This window comes from Pogona vitticeps, chromosome 1, assembly GCF_051106095.1.
Source record: "Pogona vitticeps strain Pit_001003342236 chromosome 1, PviZW2.1, whole genome shotgun sequence".
Classification (NCBI taxonomy): domain Eukaryota; kingdom Metazoa; phylum Chordata; class Lepidosauria; order Squamata; family Agamidae; genus Pogona; species Pogona vitticeps.
In genome coordinates, this window is record NC_135783.1 from 56,735,561 (window position 1) to 56,758,189 (window position 22,629).

Here is a 22,629-nt window from a genome sequence, read left to right on the forward strand (position 1 = left end):
TTGTTTGTTGTTTAGTCATCAAGTCGTGTCCGACTCTTCATGACCCCATGGACCAGAGCACGCCAGGCCCTCCTGTCTTCCACTGCCTCCCCGAGTTGGGTCAAATTCATGTTGGTAGCACCTAGATCAGGCTAAATACCATTCCTACCTCCCTAGAGTTGAGTCAGGGAAGTAGAAATGGCCTTGCACCAGAAGGTTTAGCAAAGTTTGAAGGAATTTACATTCTAACAGGGAGGGGAAAATATCTTCTACTGATTTATGTTCTGTGACTTCAGCTCAGGGTTATACTAAGGGATTATTGCATTCACTCGAAATAACTCAGGCATGAACAACATGACATGTGTAACAAAAACATTGCATTGCATTGCAGTCTTGGTGCTTCATCACCAGTTACACAAGAGCTGCTTGAAGCACAAAGTCAGTTACATGCCCAAAACAGTCTCAACTTTCACTTGCGGATGATGGCTCAAATACTTCATGATGTACATATAAGACTCAGCAAGTATTTGAATGACTTAATCTATGTTGATATCCAGTGTGGTGTAGTGGATAGAGTGATGGACTATGATTCTGGATACCAGGGTTCAAATCCTCGCTTGCCCATGGAAACTCACTGAGAGAGTAGAACTGGTAAAACCATTCCTTAAATGTCTCACTTATCTAGAAAGCCCTCTTACAATTGCTGTAAGTCAGTACCAACCTGATGGCCCATAATTATCGATGTCATAGAGTTGGCTACACTCAACATCTGAGGAAGCTCTCCGTCATAGAACTGAAGATAGATTTTTTTCCTTCAACAACTTCTGCCTTGGTTTGTTTATGGAGAAAGGTAGAGTAAAAATATTTTAAATAAATAAACAGTTATTTGGGCAGTGGCAGCCTCTGTCCACCCATCACTTGAGGCAGGAGAAGAAGCACATCATATCATCTGTCCCACCAGTGATGCCCTTCTCTTCTTCCATCTACCCATATTGGTGTCATATGAGCTTGCCTCTCCAGTTGCCCATCCTCAGCACACATACCATTCTCCAACTTGTATTAGTCAGAAGAAACAGTGATAGATAGACCTCATGATGTCAGAATCCTCCAGTCTGAAGCAGAGACTTTGGTGAACATGTACAGAGGCAGTCACGGAAGCTGAGAAATATCCAAAACTATATCCAGAAGGCCAAATATATTGGTCAAATATATTCTTCTATGACTATGCCTGCAGGATCATACAAGCCAAACTTAGAAAATCTGCACTTTGCAAAGTTTCTGGCATGGCTGCCAGTGTGCTGACTATGGGATTCTGATAATTGTAGTCCAAAAAAATCACATCTCTCATCTCTGGCTACAATTATATAGTTTTTTTTCAATCCATTTTGTAATTACAGTTTAGAGTTTCATTTCACATATTCTACACTTTAATTAGTCTTTAAAATACTCCCTGGACTGGGATTATAAATATAGGTTTTCCTTCCATGCAGTAGAAACTGGATGATCAAAACAACACTGTGGATTAGCAAAATGCAATATTCTCTCCAAATATTGAAGTAAGTCCCCTCACAAAATGGAATTTGAACAGTGCAGTGGTTATACAACCCTAGGATAAGACTGTACAGTTCAGTGACAATGAATAATTAAACAAACTGCTTCAGTGACAAAGAACCCACTAAGTAGATATAAATAAACAGCAAGACATCTTTTAAAGTGATGTGTGACCTATTGCCCCAGTCTTCAAGAGGGAAAAAATGTGTGTGGCTGGCTGGTGGTGTGTCATTGTTATAGTTCAAAACCCAGGCAAAAACCAATTTGGACTTCTTAGCCTGCTAACTCAGGAAGCCAAATACTTTGCATTTCCAACAGATTTCCAGCCTAATCCTTTACTCCTCTTTTGTCAAAACAAGCACTTTCAAGCCAGTTGTTACTTTTGTGAAATGAAGTGTCTTGAAAAACAAATATTGGATAAGGAGAGAGGGGTGTGTGCCTGTGTGTCTGTGTCTGTGTTTGGATTCTTAATACAAACTGTAGAACACAGATTTGAAACCTTTGACCTTAAAGATATTTCAGATGGGACTACAACCCCCACACTGCAATTTATGTTGACCAAGGGAGGGGTGGAGATGTGATGGACTAAAGTCCAAATAAACTAGAACACCTCCACTGCAGCTGTCAGCAAGGTTTTTCTACTGAAAAAGCAATGTACTTTTGCAGTTTATGCATGCACGCTCGTTTGGGGAAATGAAACTTGCTAGATATGTATGTATGTATGTATGTATGTATGTATGTATGTATGTATGTATGTATGTATGTATGTATGTATGTATGTATGTATGTATGTATGTATGTATGTATGTATGTATGTATGTATGAGAGGCTTAGGGCCCAAATTTGCGGCAAATATGTAGGGTTTTTTTAAATGTAAGTAATAGTGATAGGGAAATTATACCATGAAAGGTGGGTTGGAGAAGAGTTTCAATCCCCAAACCTTGGTCCAAACAGAAACTTGATCTCTAGAACTGGCATTTGCATTTCAAGATTACCTCTTACTGTCTGGTTGGCCCTTTGACTCTGTTGATTGTGGGTAAGCCAGATGTCTGCCTCTGCCGTTGCATGTAAAGCATGAAGCTGTGCCTGAAAAATAAATCAAAGAAGCTTTTTGTTGGCCTCTGAAAATCTTGCCACCCACATGCTGGGCATTGTTGATCTACCTCTTCTACAGTTGTAGTTGCAGAAGGGGTAGCCGTGTTAGTCTGTGCAAGCATTACAGGCAAAATCAAAACAGAAATAGAAAGTTAAAGACAAAAATGTGGTGGTGCCTTAAAGATTAACTTTTATATTTTTTTTAATGTGAGCTTTTTGTGGACAAGTCCACTTCTTTAGACACCCCACAGTGCAAATGATGTGCATTTGTGCATCAATGCAAATGTATCAAAATGATACTGAAATCCTATCTCCAGTGTAAAGAAACAAGCTCCCCACTCCTGTTCCAAAAGCCAGTGTTTTATGGATGTGTCAGAAATATAATATCTGCCATTTAGTCATCTTAACTTCTACTGAGCATTCAGGCTTGATTTGATCTAGCACCTTCTTAGAGTATTTGTCTTTCTGGTGCTCCATAATACCTGAGAAGATCCAACCATATCATAAATTATTCCCCCCCCCCCCAATCGCCACCTTTCTTTCTTGTCCAAGTCTCACATCCATATATAAAAAATGGGGAATACAATAATGTAGTAGACAATTTTGGCTTTGACTTCCAGTGACACTTCTTTACACATCAGAATCTTTACAGGTACCTTCATACAGTAGCTGCCCTTCCAAGTCTCACTCTTATTTAATTTCTTGAATGCAGTCTCCATTTGGACTAAGATATAAAAAAATCTTTAACCATTTTTTATTTCTTCATTGTCAACAAAAATGTAGTCATTTTTCTTTTCTCAGCGAAAGAAACATTCTTTCTTAGTAAAAATAATCCTACATTTGCACTTCTTTCACCTTCTCCAGTAGTCATTTTACCTCATTGCTACTTTCTTCCATTAATATGGTATCATATGCACATATGAAATTACATTGTATTAAATGATAAAATATATTAAATGACTGGTGTTTTTTCCACCAGTTTTCTTTCCTCCTTCATCTGAATCTAATTCCACTCTTTGTATGATTCATTCTGCATATACATAGAAGAGACTGTCCAGAATGTCAGTTACACATTGAGACAATCACTTATTTGTGGCACATTCATTTCTTTTAAAATGGCCCATAACTTTTCATCATCCTCACAGTCAAAGGCTTTACTGTAATCTGTAGAAACTGATTTTTTCCCCTGAAATTATTTGTTATATTCCTGTTTGCTGCTGTTGTTATGTGCAATTAAGTTACTTCTGAGTTACGGTGGCATTATGAATTCATTACAGTGGACCTTTGACTTACAGACGGCTTGACTTACAGACTTTTTGAGTTACAGACTTCTCTGGCCGCAAAATTTAGTTTTGACTTGCAACCTGAGAATTGACTTACAGACCAGAAAAAAACCAAAACGGAACAAAAACGGCCTTGTTACGGGATTAATCGGTTTTCAATGCACTGTAGGTCAATGGAGACTTGACTTACAGACTTTTTGACTTGAGAACCGCCTTCCAATATGGATTAAGTTCTCAAGTCAAGACCCCACTGTACCTTCAAAAGGTCCTGTAATTAAACACCCTGTACAGCTTTTGCAAATGCAAAGCCATGGCTTCCTTCATTGATTTAATACGTATATCTCATATTTGGTCTTTCTCTTTTCGTGCTACCTTCAACTTTTCCCAGAATCCCCTTTGAATGAGAATAAGAGTTGTTGTACCCCTCCAGTGGGGGAAGTCACTATATTCCCAAGCTACTATGCAGCCTGGAGAACTCTATCTAGGGATATTGGATAGAGACTCCAGGGCTAAGGGGCTGACATGCCTGCCACACACTCAAGAGCAAGAGGAACCTAAAAGGCAGGCAGATCTGGAACATCAGTCAATATTATCTAGATCCAGACCCTATCTCAAAAGCTGTGGCTCATAAAAGTTGTGGTGGAGTTCAACTCCCTTTCCAAACAAACCTATTTATCAGTAACAACTGCCTTCTATTTCCCAATACCTCGACTCCCTTTTCTTATCTCACTCATCCTATGGAAAGCTGAACCTGACTTCTCCATCTTGCCTCAGTAAAAACACTAGCAATCCTAAGGGGAAAGGAGGACGTGCTGTCCTAATGTAATGTCAGAAAAGATAGAGCAATTCCAGGTGTTAATGTTGTTGTTGTTATACATCACCCTGAGTTCCTGGTAAGCAGAGAGTGTGTTTTTATAAGTCAGATTGCTAGAAAGGCAGATAGATGGAGACCCACTCTTATTCTACTGTATTATTTTATGTAACCTCACTTTTTCCACATCAAAAAGCGAGATAAAACTCAAAGAAATGAATGGGTACTTAGAAAGAAGTGCTACTGATCGCAGCTAGAAAGATGTGAACAAGGTGGGAAAGATTTTCCTGAGTGATGACATGGCTGCTGACAACAGCTATAAATTTATAAAGAGCCAACTTAACACTATTTTTTACACCCTCATGCTGTTGAGAAAATTTCACCATAGTAGAAACATTTCACTCAGTGCACAATAATTCAAACATGGCTTATGAATTCCCAGCAGCCATGTATTTCACGTTGGAGAGTGTCTGCATTGTACATTTTGTCGTTTATTTTAGTTTCATCACCCTTTTGCTATAAATAGGTTAGTTATTTCTTAGGTTTATTGCCTCATATTTCCTAGAAGTATTGCATGGCAAGAATGTTCAAAATCCAGCAGGAAAATCTCCTATCAGATGAAGGGATCAGAAAAACTGCTCAGTGCTAACGATTTGTGACTCTACCCTTCCTTTAGTATAGTATGATCAGGAAGATCTTCATATAGGAAAAGAGACTGCAAGCGATTGATATATATATAACACTGCCTGTTATTTAATCTGATCATATATATTTTCTTACTTGGGAGCATAGGGTCTACATTTTATCCTAACATATCTTTCTATCAGTTTGACAGTTTTGCAATATATATATATATTGCAATATATATATATATATATATTGCAAAACTGTCAAACTGATAGAAAGATATGTTAGGATAAAATGTAGACCCTATGCTCCCAAGTAAGAAAATATATATGATCAGATTAAATAACAGGCAGTGTTGTATGGCATCATTAGTACAGATATATAATTATGGTAATCATATTTTTATCATAAGTATCTATTCATTAGGACATTTGCTGAAACAATGTAGAACTTCCTGCTGAAAACGTTTGTTTGTTTGATTGATTTACATACTGCCCCTTTAGTGGAAAAATACTTGTTCTCCTAATCGTTCGTTTAGTCATTTAGTCGTGTCCGACTCTTCGTGACCCCATGGACCAGAGCACACCAGGCCCTCCTGTCTTCCACTGCCTCCCGGAGTTGGGTCAGATTCATGTTGGTTGCTTCGGTGACACTGTCCAACCATCTCATCCTCTGTTGTCCCCTTCTCCTCTTGCCTTCACACTTTCCCAACATTAAGGTCTTTTCCAGGGAGTCCTCTCTTCTCATGAGATGGCCAAAGTAATGGAGCCTCAGCTTCAGGATCTGTCCTTCCAGTGAGCACTCAGGGTTGATTTCCTTTAGAATTGATAGGTTTGTTCTCCTTGCAGTCCAGGGGACTCTCAAGAGCCTCCTCCAGCACCACAATTCAAAGGCATCAATTCTTCGGCGGTCAGCTTTCTTTATGGTCCAGCTCTCACTTCCATACATCACAACAGGAAAAACCATAGCTTTAACTATTCGGACTTTTGTTGGCAATGTGATGTCTCTGCTTTTTAAGATGCTGTGAAGGTTTGTCATTGCTTTCCTCCCAAGAAGAAGGCGTCTTTTAATTTTGTGGCTGCTGTCTCCATCTGCAGTGATTATGGAGCCCAAGAAGGTAAAATCTGTCACTGCCTCCATATCTTCCCCTTCTATTTCCCAGGAGGTGATGGGACCAGTGGCCATGATCTTAGTTTTTTTGATGTTGAGTTTAAGACCGTTTTTTGCACTCTCCTCTTTCACCCTCATTACTAGGTTCTTTAGTTCCTCCTCACTTTCTGCCATCAGAGTGGTATCATCTGCATATCGGAGGTTGTTGATATTTCTTCCGGCAATCTTGATTCCAGCTTGGGATTCCTCCAGTCCGGCCTTTCGCATGATGTATTCTGCATATAACTTAAATAAGCAGGGAGACAATATACAGCCTTGTCGTACTCCTTTCCCAATTTTGAACCAATCAGTTGTTCCATATCCAGTTCTAGCTGTTGCTTCCTGTCCCACATATAGGTTTCTCAGGAGATGGATAAGGTGGTCAGGCACGCCCATTTCTTTAAGGACTTGCCATAGTTTGCTGTGGTCCACACAGTCAAAGGCTTTTGCATAATCAATGAAGCAGAAGTAGATGTTTTTCTGGAACTCCTAAAGATTATACTAAAGAGAAAATGAATAACAATTGTGATGGTGTCAGTTCCCACCACTGCTGCCAATAATTTGGTATAATATTCCAATCAAAGACATGGGATGAAATCCAGGATAAGCTGCAACTAGAGTAGGCCCTTTGAATCAGTGAAGATTGTAAGCTTCATCAATTCAGTGGGCCAACTATACTCACACTTAATGTGCTGTGTCCAAACTCTCAAAAATGTCAGTATCCTGGTCATTTAAATGGATCATCAGCTGATGCAGATAATTCAGCTTCTGTAACATCTACCATTTATGATCTGAAGTAATTAAAATATGTTTTGAAACATCTATTGGATCATTTAGATGCTTTGGAGTCAAAGCAACAACAGAAAAATAAAAATTGAGACTAGAACGATTACTCTAATGCAGTGGCTCCCAATCTTTTTAAAGTTGCAATTGCCATTTTTAATAGCCAAGTAAGTTGTGAACTCCACCACCATATTTCCATAAAATGGCATTGTTTATTTTATTTATTTATTTATTTTCTGGCTTTTACCCTGCCCATCTAGGTTCAATGAATCTACTCTGGGCGGCTTACAGTCTGATTGTTAATGGGCAAAACTCATTCAGAAAGTATAGACTTCTTGCTTCCCCCACCCTCCAAGGGCCCAATTCTCATACTCACACATGCATGCTAACTTTAATATCCCACTCTGAAAGGTCAAGGAAGAAAATATTAAACAAGGGCTACAATACATATAAGGTGACTCACACACACCCCATAAAATATTTCTCAACCCACTTGGAGGTCATGACCCCCCAGCCTGGGAAACACTGCTCTAATATTATTTAATTGGTTGAATTAGTTTTCAAGATGAATGAAGAGTGAGTTTTTTATTTTGATTTTAGAATTATTAGTTACATTAAAATGCATGTGTTTTTACTTAGACTGATACTCTGTTTCATGTTCGTTCATTTGATGGTCCATTAAAAAATTAATATAACTGATTCCTAAGTATTCTGATTTTTCACTAGATATTGTCCATAATTTAGTTACAATTTGACATGTGCTTAAGAATAAAGAGAAATTATGAGAAATAATTTAGAAAGCAGTTATAGTGGATAGAGAAGTTTAAGGAGAAATTGTAGAAACTTTAGACAAGGAGAAATTTCATGAGACTACTGTCATGAAAAGATAGGATTGTGTTTTGTAAGGAAGTTGTGTTTTGAAGGATATATGCATAGTATGTGAAAAGAAAAAATGTGTATGATTGGGAAAAAAGGTATGTGTTTGTTGAAATAGGGTTTGGGGAGGTGATAATAAAACAAGTTGACAATTGTTTAATATATCAGGATGAGCTAGTTTACAATAAGGTTCTAGTTTAGAATAGGGTGTGAGCCATAGCTTGTGAATAGTAACAACAACAAAAATAATAATGTCCCAAAATCTGAAATTTACAGCTTATGGACAGGTGTGGTTTTGCATATTACACAAGAGAGGAGGGAATGTCAGAAAAAAGTTTTTGTTAGCTGTATTAATAACAGGCACAAAGGATTTGTAGTATGATCTCTTGTAGAAAGTTGAAACTTCTGAGCAAGAGGCTACAGAGCTGTTAGAGTAGTCAGAAAATTAATCATAGAAATTAATCACTCCAATAGATGTTAAAAAAAGTAACTTGACTAGAAGTTAACCCAAACCACAAAATGTACTGTCTGGAGGCTTTCCAGTAGACAGAAAGATGGGGAAAGAGTAATAAAGTGTCTTATGACCCTGATAGTTGGGGTGACATGTTCAGGGATACTTTAAGTCAAAGAGAAATAGGGTATATATAATGTGTGTGTTTTTGTATGTCCTTGCCTTTGCTTGGATTGGATTTGAGGATCAATGTGCCATTTATGACCACATCTTATATAAATTTTAGCCTGCTTTGGAGAACCGCCCTGCTTGAAATTTATTACAGCTGATTTATTATTTTAAAGATAAATCTGTTTCTGGCAAGAGTACTTGCCTAATACCATTTTCTTCTTGACACTCAGGGTAATGGAGAGCAAGACCCCTTCTAGCTTCAGCAGGCACCGTGTCCGTATATTCTCCTGTTTACCTTCTCAAGATTAAACCAATATTCAGAGTCCTTGAATAAATGGTTCCTTCATTTTATATGGATCTGACTCTTTGTAAAAAAAGATTTAGACCCAATTCCAAAATACACAAAATTAAAATGGCATCTTACTTCTTATCAAATTGTTGACTCTCCTTTTAAGCAGCAAATGGTTCACAGTGCTTTGGCCAACATGGTCAGCGATGTCATGGCTTCACAAAATGACAGAGATGTAAAGTTGAAACTACCAAAGCAGTCTCTGTGTGCATTTTGAGACATAACATTTGCCACCGGTAACAAATTACAAAAACATACCAATCTTTGAGTCTCCCTATGAGACTATGAGACTATTTCTAGGTTTACCTATCTCTGGATGAAATTATCTTCCTTAGCATAGTAAGTTGCAACTGCGCCAATGGAATTTTTTGAGGAGCTAGCTCACCAAATTCTCTGATTCAATGGCCAACTCTAGTTGCAACTTACTGTGTACTTGGATTTACATATATCCATCACAAAAAGAAAAAAATAATTAAGAGGATGGTGCATTTTATGGTTCTGTTTCTTGAATTACAGCAGCAGCAGTAACAATAGCTAGCAATAGTGTCCACCACCTTATCCTAGATCCTGCAGCTCCTCTAGTTGTTGCAGTCAAACAAATGCTCTTTTAAGCAGGCCACAGTGTAAGAAGGACTACTTTACACTAACCTGATAACATTTCTTTTCCTCACATTACTGTAACAAATGAGCATATCTTGTGTAAATGAACTTTCTAAGTAGAATTTGACTCAAGGAAGACACATGTGTGCCTGACTAGAGGAAAGTAGCCAATTATTGTGTTTCCATTGTAGCTTCTGGAGCTTAGATGAACTTCCTCTGTGCTTCTGTCCTTGATCAATTTCACATTACTTTCTTCTTTTAATGTCTTCTCTGGAAAATGCACAGGCACACACACAGAGGCACACATGACTCTGCAGCTGGAAGCCAAATTAATTCGGGAATAGAAATGGAAATGCAGAAGGCCTTACTTTCTTACTTTCTAAATAACACACACACACACACACACACACACACACACACACACACACACACACACACACACACACACACACACACACACACACACACACACACACACACACACACACACACACACACACGTTTGGATCTCAAGTTCTTTGGTGCATAAAGCCTGGTTTCTTTATTCACAGATTATTATTGTTATTTAATTATTAATCATGTTATATAACATCCAGAAATCTACATCTATCTATCTATCTATCTATCTATCTATCTATCTATCTATCTATCTATCTATCTATCTACACACACACACGTGTGTGTGTGTGTGTGTGTGTGTGTGTGTGTGTGTGTGTGTGTGTGTGTGTGTGTGTGTGTGTGTGTGTGTGTGTGTGTGTGTATGTATATATATATATATATATATATATATATACACACTGCCCCATTAGTGCAAAGTACTATTTTGCGTGGTTTACAAAAAAAGATGAAATATATAATGATAAACTATAAATACACAAAGATTAAAATATTAATAAGATAGGAACAAATGGCACCAAAGGCAGTTCTCTGTATGATGACAGGACAGGGAGCATAAAATCAGAGAAGGTCAGTGTGTAAAGATATCAGCATTTCAGATTATTAGCTAACACTCATCATATTCAAATCTTCAGAGTCCTTATAAACAGGAAAAAAAAGTGTTGATCATGGCCTCTATAGGCCACCTCATTTATAGGCTTAGAGTGAAACTCAAAGTAGATAGGGTGACACTAGGCTAGCTGAAGGTGCATGACATCCAAACCTCTCCTAGTCCTGGGATAATGTAGTTAGCATTACCCACACCCTGGTCTGACACTGTGCTGAAACTGTGACTGTGTTGTTGAACCAAAGGAAGCTTTGCTCCGGCATGACTCAACTCTTCCATTGTCTGCCCCAACCTTTTTGACTCCTCTAGCAGCAGATCTTTGCTGGCAGAGTAATTCTGCCAGCCGATGGGCAGGTCTATGCTGAAGGGAGGACTTCTACCAGCAGAACCAGCCTTTATCTAATCTAAACCCACTAGTCATGTATTTGAACTGCACTGGTAGCCGGGAAGGGAATTGGATTAAAACAAAGCTGTTTCAGCTCCAGTACATGATGCCTCTAAAGCAGGGTTTAAGACCAGAGGAAGGATGAATGGTGAAAATGGTTGCAAACAGGCAGACAAAGAACTCTAGCAAAATTACACAGAAATATATTAGAACCATTCAACCATATCCATTCCTGCTTTGTGCTGGGCCAAAATTTGTCTTCCACTCCCAAGAGTTGTCCTTCTCTATGAAAAGAAAATCTTAATGATTTCTGCATATGTGGGGTTGTCTTTTTAGAATGTCCTTTTACGGTGTTTTGAGTTTATTATTGAGGATGCTGTGTGTTCTTTGTGCCCAAGGTTGCAAATACTGTGATATGTGTGAGCACATTTCTCTTTCTAGTACCCATCTCTTCATTCCTCTGCAGCCCCTCTGGCTGCTCACACTTCCAGCTCTGGAAAAGAACTATGGGGAGAGTTACCTTAAGAAGTCTTCTCTGGGCTTTAATACTGACAACAACTTTGTATTGCAAACCTGCTCTCACGTTTTTGATCTGCCGTGAACTAATGGCTGCTTCTTAGTGTGATATTATAGCTTAGTGTCCTCCCAGTTCCAAATTGCTACAGGTAACTAGATACAGGTCACACCTTACATGCAGCAAAACAACAACTCTGAGCCATAGACCCAAGAATCCTGAGAATGAAAGGGGGGGATGACTGTAAACATTTTAGAAACTTTTTCAACAAAGGTGGATGTCACACAGAAAGTCCAGAAATGGGAAGCGGCTTAAGACACCCTGCTATTATTTTCCTTGGCCTTTTAGACAGATCCATGTCAGCTCTCCTGTGTTTGCTACTCTTCTTGTCATAAAATAACAAAGATTGTCATTGATGTTTTCCAAAGCAGTTGCATGATAATAATAGTTTATAGATTGGTGATTCTGAGACTCATCTTTGAAATACACAGAAAAATCAGTTACATTGCAAGAAAGACAGCATTGGCATTCCTGTCTGAAGAACTGTTAATAGGCTTGTGGATGGTTGTTGTTGCTCTTTGCTCATTTATTGTAGAAGATTCCACCCAACACAATATTGCTTTGACGTTTCTCAGGATTACTGTTGAGAATCTCATGCATTATGTAGGAGGGGAAAACACGTGGTAGAGTTTCAGTTAGATTATTAAGCGTTTATATTGCAGTTTCTATCCATAAAGCAAAAATAAAAATTGGTGCATCTTATTTTCCTCTCTGTGTACAGCTCGATCTTGCCATTGTGCCCACCAAGTGAAGGGTGGTGAATATGATATTTTAAGGTTGCCAAGTGAGCAGACTTTTGTTGCTGAGATTTCAGGGCCTAAAGCTGGGGCCATGAGATGGGATGTTAACAGAAGTCTGGGTGGGGTTGCCTTTGCTGCAAGTAGGCCTGGAAGGCTTCTCCTCTCTAAATTTGGTGCTCACCCTATCACCCGCACCAATATATATATACACACATCTTCAGACTGAGCTAGTGAGCTCTGTTGCCTGAGATTGAATAGAGAAAAGTGCCCGGGCTTTAACGCCAACTCATACACAATAATCAAATGTTCCTATTCACGCATCACTTGCCTTGAGTCTTCTCTCCTTGCATGGAGATCCAGAAAAGCATAGCAATTCCTTGAGATGTCACCTGGCACTCTTGGATCTGGCAACGCAAGACACTAGTGTCTTTTCATTGCCTGATCACCATAAAATTGTGTTAGGACACAAAGCGACACAGAATAAGGTGTGAGAGAGATTAATTCATTTTTATTTTAATATGAATTTCCTGCACTTATATACCAAAATGCAGGTATCCTTCAATATTTACATTTCTCTAAAGTTTGTAATACAGTTCTTTGATGAAAAAAACATATATACATAAATGTTTACATTATGAGAAAGTGAACATGAAATGTGTATATTGATGAAAATAATGTATAAAAATGCTTGGAAAAAATAGCATGTTTCGGGAATAATTTCCTGCAGACCCCTTCCCTAGTTCTGTTATTTCATTTAGTTGCAACTTTAAAATGATATTGGCGAGGAAGATTCACATTTTGTGTTGAACGTACAAAATGGTGTATAAATCATTTCAGTACCAGAAATTTCAGTACTGTGACAATGTGGACCAAAGGTTCCCAGAACCAACAGTTGGACAACCTGTTTGGAAACTAATTGTCTGAAAGGAGAGGAGCAGGTGAACACTAGCTTAGCGTGCTACACAAACAGTACTATCAAAAGAGAAAGAGATACAGCAGGAGGAGGAACCAAAGGGTGACCAAGAGGGTGGAACCTTGCTGATGACAATGGCTTCCCTTATTCTTTGATTCACTGCCCTCATGGGTCATCACAAGAGCACTATCCTTTTATGATTAAACCATAAGGATGTTTTTGATGACAATTAGGCTCAGCAAGGGTATGCTGTCATATCTCTAAGTATGATAATATTTAGAGTCAACCCAGTGATTCAATTCAGTGAATATCCATCCCAGAGTTTTCAAGACATTTTGAGGGTAGAGGGAATAATTCCAAAGACTAGGCTAATCTCAAGTATTTAGTGCAACTGGTTTTACCTTTAAATGGACTGAATTTTTCATTTTGTTCTACTTTGTGTTGTTCTTCCACCTCTGAGATACCTTTCAGTGAGAGATGGGGGTATTTGTATATGAATATCCCCCCACAGTGCAGATAACGAGGGTCCGGCCCCCTGGGGCTGGACTGACCACTCACGATTCTGCTGCTGCTGTGAGCTCCACGGTGTCTTCCTATTGCTCTGTTGCTTGCAGTGGATTAGCCACTCCTGGCAAAAGGCGGGATGACGAGCCTCTCTGCCAGGTCGCAGAGTGGCTAATCCATCGTGAGCAACAGAGAGATAGGAAGACACCGTGGAACTTGTGGCAGTGGCAGACCCTCACTATCTGCACCGGTGGGAGGATATTTGTATATGAATATCCCCATCTCTATTGTCAGTAATTCAGTAATTTAGCCACACTTCCTCTTATTTGGAAAGGATTCCCCATGTACAATGAAACAGATTTGAGCATTTTTAAACAAAACAAAACAAAACAAACTTCTCAGCCATCTCTTATTAAACAATGTATCTGTGTTGTCAAGTTGGGACCAGTTTATAGCAATTTTAATATGGCTTTCAAAGTGAGCAAGACATTTAAGGAGTGTTTTTACCAATTCCACTCCCCCAGTGAGTTTACATGGCCAAGTGAGGATTCACATCCTGTTCTCCAGAATCCTAGTCTGTCACTCTGTCCACCACACCACAATGGGAGCCCCTCTTTAAATGTAAGTCCAGTAAAAAAATTCCTAAAAATCCTTTCCAGGTACCAGTATCCACCTGGAAAAGAGCTGTTCAGATGTTTATATTGTGAAATTACATGTATATTGTGTGAGAGTGTCTATGAGGAATTTGAGCCTCTTTGTGACTTAAACCCAGTTGTTTCTTTGCAGAGCAGAAGCCACTGTTCTTTCAAATTATTTCTTTTTCTTAGATTTTACTAGGAGAGAAGAATCTTTAGGATTATTCAGCTGAGCTTTCCAGCTGTGAGGAAGCTTTGAAGACATTTTAGCTCTTTTTACATAACTATTTCTCTTCTATATACTGCTTTCGAATATGCTAACTCCCTTTGTGAATTTAAATACACAGTTGCCTCAAGAGCAGAATTATATCTTCATATTTTCTAGGAAATTAATCCTCGCTGCATGTATGATTCAGAAAATAGGTGTATAAATTGCCAGCAGACTGCCTGGCATGAGAGATCATGCTTGACTAGGGATGAGTGAAAAAGTCTATGGAAGAATTCTCTGGGCAGACCAAAGTGCCTCTGTAGAATGGGGAAACATACAGTATACAGTATCTCTATAATTCTTCTCTTGCCTTTCCATCCATACTGTTGCCCATGCGTTCAAGTCAAGGGCAATAGCCATAACACCTACTAATATCAACACCTTTGAAATACCATTGCACTTTTTCACAGTTACATTTCCATTACTTAGTATATGTTGAGAAACTGCTGCCTCATGGAGGCTGACCAATTGGAGTGCCCAACAAAATTCCTGGATGTTGATAATTACTGGAAGTGGATGATAAATTAGTTTAAGAACGTGTTTGGCAGGAATCTATCATAGATGACACATGCTAGTGCCCTCACCAATGTCCCCATGTATGCCATGTGCCTTTATTCTTTGACTTCATCATGTGACATAGCAAGAAATACATGACAGTTCTGCCCACATTCCATTGAATCTCCATGAGGCAGCAGTTTCTCAACATACTTTCTCAGCTTCATAATAGAGTAGTCCATTGAATTAAATTTAATTGGAATGAGTTTTGTTGATCAGAGTTGATCTCTGGCTCACCCTTTTTAACATATGTGAACAAGGAGAGCTATACAGCTGTCTAACTTTGAAACTATCTGCAGTTTGTCATGGTGGCTAAGTTGCTCTGCAAACACAGTTCTCCAAAGTGTTTTAACCAATATTGAGCTGTAAGGTTTCCAGTGGTTTCCAGTGGTATAAACATAAGTCAAGCTGCAACTACCATGAAACAGGTCTTTTGTGGAATATTCATCCTTCTAAGTTGCCCTGGATGGATAGAAACAGATAGTGGGTATGAGACCACAAAATGAAAGAAGACACCTGATATAATACCATTTTCTACTGGGATTAACATGCGTGCAACAGAAGTATTGGAAGTGACCATGACTATGTGGGGAGGTGCATGATGCCTGCCCAGTTGGACACGCAACAGGAACCCTACATACACCTTTTCAAATAGCTGTAGAGATACCTGAAACTTCCATTCCACGCAGCATAACCCCAACAAGACATTAACTCAAATATTTTAAGGCAGAATTCATGAATGTTTTGATAGTCCCATCAGATATACCTCTGTATACCTTCTACAACAGAAGAGAGAGGAAAAGGCCACATGTGGAAAAATTTCACTGGCACTTGTATATGCCACTATTTCCCTCTCACTTTAGCAGATGTTGTAATAAAGGTTTCTGTTTCCTCCTCTTATCCCACCCTGCCACTACTGTAGGTATGCCAACATTAGCCTTTCCAGCTATAAATTTGATGAACGTAGCATAAAGATGTGACAATGTCCTTTTTTGTGTCGTGGCTCATTGCACACAAAGTTGTTCGAACTCTGAGGTATTTCTCTGTTTTGAGGTGTTTTATTCACTTTGGGTTGTCTATTATGCAAAATGCAGGTTTTGTAATTTCTGAAGCCACTCCAATAGATTCTTTTCCAATTACTGGATGAAGGCACCTTCTGTAACCAGGTGCTCTCTATTCATCAAGTCACATGTCTTTATTTATTTAGCTTTATTGAAATCTTCAGCCTAGCACTAGCTGTAGTGGCTGCTGATTTCAAGATGGCTACTGCCAGAGCAAATGACAGATGGCTTATTTACAAGGAGAGCTACAAGTGCTAAGAATGGACTCTGGGAAAGGGAAGAATGTAGCTACACTTTTTCCTTTTCCAGAGAATATCCATCATGATCCCAATAATAGCCCCAAGTTCTTAGGAAGCAAGTGGACTGCTGAAGTCATTTGCTAAGGCAGCAAAATGTCTTGGTCACATCCTGCTGATTGACTCTTGATTTGATCCAACAGAACTGTTCTGTTTTCAGTCATTGTGATTTACAGTCATGGAAACATTCACAGGTCTAGGCTGTACTGCAAACCTTGTTTGGAGAGGAGAAAAACATTTGTCATTTAAAATGCTGGCTGTGGGACTGCATATATTGAAAGCATTATGCATTCTAAAAGAAAAACAAACAAACAAAAAACCCAAACACAAAATCTCAAAGTAATCATAATTTTCAAGGTAATTTATCTGCCCATAATTGTTATCTCCTTTGACCATCTGGACGTTCCTCAAAGAGTGTCCTTCACCTTAAATGCTTTCTTTACCCAGTTATAGAACATCCACACCTCTCACAGATGCTGCTCCATTGTGACAGGAAGAAAGAGAATGCAATGTACTTAAAATAGGTGTTGGCAACACTGTGCTGCTGGCGTCTTGCTGCCAGAGTTCCTAGCTGCCAGTTTTCTCTTTCATTCCTTCTGTCATGAGAATCTGGGGAAACTGAGGCTAACATTATGGAGATTTCTGTGATGTTTCTCATATTTTTACCTGGATAAATAATAATATGAACACAGTAGTAAAGACCACCGTTTCTTTCATGACAGGAACAATGAGGAGGAGGAGGAGGAAGAGAGCTGAATGGAAGGAGAAGTCAAGAAGAGGAGGAGGAGGAGGAGATAATGTTGAGCTGGAAGACAGCTGAAGGAGAAAGATTAAGCAGTTGCTTTCACTTTTTTCCCATCTCTGGAAGTTGTAAAATTGAACCACAAGCAAAAGGAGAGGGGAAAAAAAGGAAGAATCAAATTAAATGTCTGGTTGAATTAAATGTTCTTTTTCCCAATGAAATGTATTCTCCAACAGAGCATATGATAATTATTTTGGGTGAACGGCCATCTGCAAGTATAGTTTCCTAGTGACGACTTCTGTGACTAAGTCATAGGCAGACAGATAAATGGATGAAGGGCTAGATAGATTTCAGTCAATGGAATCACGGAAATTGTTTTTGGAAGTCACACATTACCCTGTAAATGCCCAGAAAACACTCTGATTGAAGAGAAACTTTTCAGGATTGAAGTAGCACTAAGAAAGGAGGGCTTGAACAGCTAGAAAAGTTACCCTCTCCTTTCATTCACAGATTCTGTGTCCTCTCCTTAAAGAGCATAGGGGGAGAAAGAGAGATGGGGCTGAGAATATGGCAACTTTTTAAAAATTGGCCTAATCCTTCTCATTCATTATTTTTCTGTCTTCTGATTCACGTCCTCTAGGCTATTTAAGCATAGAGAGGGAGACTGTGGGATAACTATGGTATGAACTGTGGTTGGACATGCTCATGATAGAGCAACATTGGGGATGCTGATCTCACAGAATGTCATGCTCAGACACATGCAGTGACAATATTGATTGTCAAATAAAGTGACAGCAACCAGCATAAAAAAACTGGCGTGACATGGAGTATAAGCCTGCTGCCAGCAACACTGTGCACTGTCTCTCTGTATCCCTCAAAGGCAGAGCTACAGCATCCAATGAGATATCACATCAGACTGTCCAGTCATCCTAGTGAGCCAGAGACCTTGATGAAGCAGATAAAGAGTCAGTTAGCAACTGTCTCAGGAAAAGAGCACTGTATCCTGCACTGAGCAGAGGTTTGGACTTTATGGCCTTACAGTCCCTTGTAAATCCATTATTCTATGATTCAATTATATGGAAATGTTTTATGTATTAACAGCACATTTATTCTCATAATTCTGGGAAATAGTTTAAGTGGGGAGATGGTAAGTGTCCCAAGGTCACTGGATCAGAGTGAGGGTTTGCAACTCTTAGCTCTGGTGTGACATTACTAAACCACACTGTCTCTCTACTAAGTACCCTTGGTAGCAACACCATCCTATTTTTTAAAAACTTGCAATATTTCCTGTAATTCCAAGAGATGTGGGTCAATAGTATTCCTTAGAGTTTCGAATGAAGTATACTTTTTTCTGTCCACCACAATAATCTTTCTTAATTGAGTCCATGTTCTCTCGCATTGATCAGACTTTAAACATCCCCAGCAGAGCCAGCTGGCAAGGCTGCTCATATTCTTACTCCCAACATGTTCTTGTTTCTCTTCCAGAAATAGGAGTCTGCTCTCTTTGTACCAACTTTTCATACTACAAGCAGGGATGAACACAAATCTGGCTTAGTCGTTGCTGGGGCTACTTGGTAACAGGTTTTCTTGATGTCTTTAGTATAGAAAAATGTTTGTCTGACTGTTACATGCAGTTAACAGCTCTTTTCTTTTTTATTTTAGGCATTAAGGTTTCTCTTACCTTTGAGGCTATGAGTGCACATTGGTGTATATAGGTTACAGATTATAGCTGATGTTATAGCCTGTGCAAAGTTCATGAGTTTTGAATACAGATAGACCTACCTAAGATCCATCTTATTGCTTACTGAATGGACAAGATACTGTAGGTGCTCAACTTGTCACAAAGTCCAATTTTAGTAAATGTATCACAGAAGTTTGTTTACAATAATAACCCTTTTTTTTCTTTATGAAAATCTCAGAGTTTTGTACTCCCTTTGTAATTTCTTCATGACCTTCTGGAGCAGCTCTTTCTCATTTTGGGAACAAATGTGCTATATGCTAGATGCTAAATTAATTTCATTTCATGGCGCTGGAGAGACATCGGCAAGATCTGACTCTAATGGAAAAATATCTTTAGATATTTTGAGGGAGGTTCAAGGAATTTCAGTAAGATTATATATACTTGTGAGCTGGAATCTGCACATCTCTCAGAACATTACATAGATTTGTCTCTTATAAATTTTCAGAGGGCTGCTCAAGAGCCAGATTATTTTATGTAGAGCTATAAGTGGCCAATTTATATTGGAAACAAAATAGTGAGACACCTTGATTTTTTTGTTTTTGTTTTTAAAACTTTGGCATTTTCTCTTGGCATTCCGTCTTCTTTCTTTTCTGGCACAATTGACTGATCTTGTATTAATAAAAAGTTCTGCCCATGGGCATGAATAAGGCAATAAGGCTGGCTTCTAAGCAGACATGCATAGTACCCTGTTGTAGAGAAGTTGAAAGGCACAATGGTTCTGGTTAGTGTGGCTTGATATGGTTTGAATTAAGTAATCAGAACTGTTATTTTTTTAATATAATTGCAATCACTTTGTGCCTCAAATCAGTACAACCCTGGACATACAGAGAATGGAAAGAATCCATTTTGTTCATGGTCATTCTTCATGTTTTTGACTTATTAAAGTACACCATGGTAACCCAAATGTGACTCAAGCCTAGATTTTTTTCTTCTTCATAGCTATGAAGAAATGTTTCTGAAAATAACTGGCACACTTTCACACAATGTTCTTTTTGGCAGTTGCATGGCTGCGGCATATAAGGATTTTCAACTTTAGTAAAAAATATCTATCCCATCTGAACATTTCCAGAAGGCTGCATGGTGCATTAATGATATTGAAGTATGAAACTCAAGGATAAAAAAGAGTGTTACTGATGTCTTTGGACAGATTAAACCTTTTCTTAAACACACTGTTCAGCATAGCTACATCTGGGTCCCAATGGTAACATTCATTTCAAGATGTGCAAATTAATTTTCTCCTGTGAAAATGTCTGCTTAACAGCTGATTTTCTTGTTCCCATGTCTGCACCATTTCCACGTAAAGCAGGACTTGGTAGAATTTTTTGGTGGTCCAAAAACATAACAATGCCATAGCCAACAAGATAGGAAACCTGCTGAGTTAGCCAGACAAGAGATTGTGATGTGCCCAGGATCACTTACTGAGTTTGATGGTTAAATTGATCAAGTCCTGGTCTGGCACACTGACCATGATAACTGGATTGCTTCATCAAAAAGGGCAAGTGAAGAGCTGTTTCATGCTATTCTATACTTCTGTGGTCACCTGCATGGCCCATTACTGCAATAGCCGGACTAGGAGAAATGATGTAATGCATTACTGTAGGTAATGGTAAGGCAATAAAACGGGAAGAGTACATACCTTTTGATGTTAAAATTAGACTTGCCATCCCTTCTATTGAAATATGAACAAGGTAGACATAAAAGCAAACTAACGGGACTTCTCACATTTTATCTAATCTGACCTTTAAAGTGTCAGATCCTGGGAAAGGTAAAACCCACCCATGCGGGACTCCACTTTGTTCATCTAGAGACATTCAGATGATAATATTATTTCTTATGCCTCCTGGAGAGCAAAAAGAATTTTTTTTTTGCGTGTCAATTTTTTAAAGGTAAGAATGGCTTGGGGATGCTTAGAGATCCACATGCAGTCGATTGGCCACATGCTGTCCAGTCCTAATTGAATGGAATCAAACATTTAATTCAGTAATAATATTTTCAAATTCTGAATCATGTACAGAATACACGGTCTAGAAAACAGCATATTTAAAAGCTCTACTGAAATTGTTTCTCACATAGGAAATCCCTCCCTATCTCTGGCATCCCCTACTATATTTCCACCCAAATGGCAGCCAAAGCAAGAGTTATTCAATAACAGAAGTAATACATATACTATTCCACTGTTTTCCAGGGCAACAAGAAGTTCTGTCCTGTGCAGGACACATTTCTGTCTCGTGCAGAGTACAAAAAAGCCTGCTGTTTTCTTCACTGAAAAAAACAACACACTCTGTTATGTGGAGGATATGCATCTGTCTTTTTCCTGTGAAAAAGTATGCTTTCTATGTGAATAAAAAGAGCTCTCTCATGTGCAGGATGTATTTCTACTTTTTGCAACCTATACAAACGTCTGTCTTTTCTGCTAAGAAAGAAAACTCTATCCTATGCAGAATAAACTATCTTTTACAAAAAGGGGGAAATGCTGTGTTCTGTGTAAGATATGAGTTCTTTCCTGGGAAGGATAAAGTTGGGAGGGATTTGGGTACAGCACAGCTTCAGAGAGGCCTTGGGCATCTGACCCAATAGGATTATGCTTTTAACACCTCTGTTGTTTTTCTCTTCCTCTTACCTTAGTTTTTAAATTTAAGAAACTTTCCCAGCTTGCTTTTATTACAGAGCACACCTCTTAATTTCAATGATTCAATCCACTCCAAGGTCCTTATAGCCCTCTTTGGCTACAAGCCTGTGTCCCTTGGCTGTCATATGGAGAACCATTTAAATAAACCTTAATTCTTTACTCTCAAAGTGCTTAAAATGCATGAATGGAAATATCACCATGTTATAGAAAGGGTCGCTGTGCTTATTTTGCACACATATCAGCTCTAATTGAACTGTCACACACTGGTTGACTTTCATTTCATTGCCATTTAACTCTAACCTTTACATATGTGCATTATTTTTTACACTGTGTATCTCTCTGTCTATCAAATCGCACTTCATGAATATGACAGATCAACTGATACAGCACAGGGGGTTCTGCCACAATAAATGTGTTATTGTGCTGCAGAACCCCTTGTCATTATAAAATTGTCTAAGAGCCTGATCCCACTATTAAGCCTTCCCGTATTTAAATTGAGTTTAGCATGTTTTACATTGGGCATTTACATGTGCACCCGTGGAATGATGTGACAGCGGAGTGAGTTTTTCTACTCCTCTGCCAGAGGTCCATTTATTTTAAGGTGAATGTGGAACTGATTCATTCTGTATATATATTAATGACTGCTGTCGGATACAATAACAGCAGTGGAAGTGGTGGAGCAGGTGGCAGTGGTGGTAGTCATGCTGGTGGCAGCAGCAGTAGTGGTAGTGGAGGTAGTGGCAGTAAAGACGTGCACACTGACCCAAAAGTCACATGAGTACCATGTGATTTTACAGCAAACTCAAAAGCAACAATTCCCTGCCTGATTTACTTCGTAAGTGAGACCTAAACACGGCT

The 22,629-nt window shown here is 38.8% G+C and overlaps 1 long non-coding RNA gene across 1 annotated transcript in view; it reads left to right on the top strand.

Moving 5' to 3' along the window:
- LOC140705357 (uncharacterized) overlaps window positions 1–17,602 on the top strand; it is a 105,456-nt gene extending 87,854 nt beyond the window's left edge. Inside the window, exon 3 of the long non-coding RNA XR_012084756.2 lies at window positions 17,382–17,602. This is a non-coding gene — a long non-coding RNA (uncharacterized LOC140705357). The remainder of the gene's footprint in view (window positions 1–17,381) is intronic.
- Window positions 17,603–22,629: the final 5,027 nt, after the last annotated feature.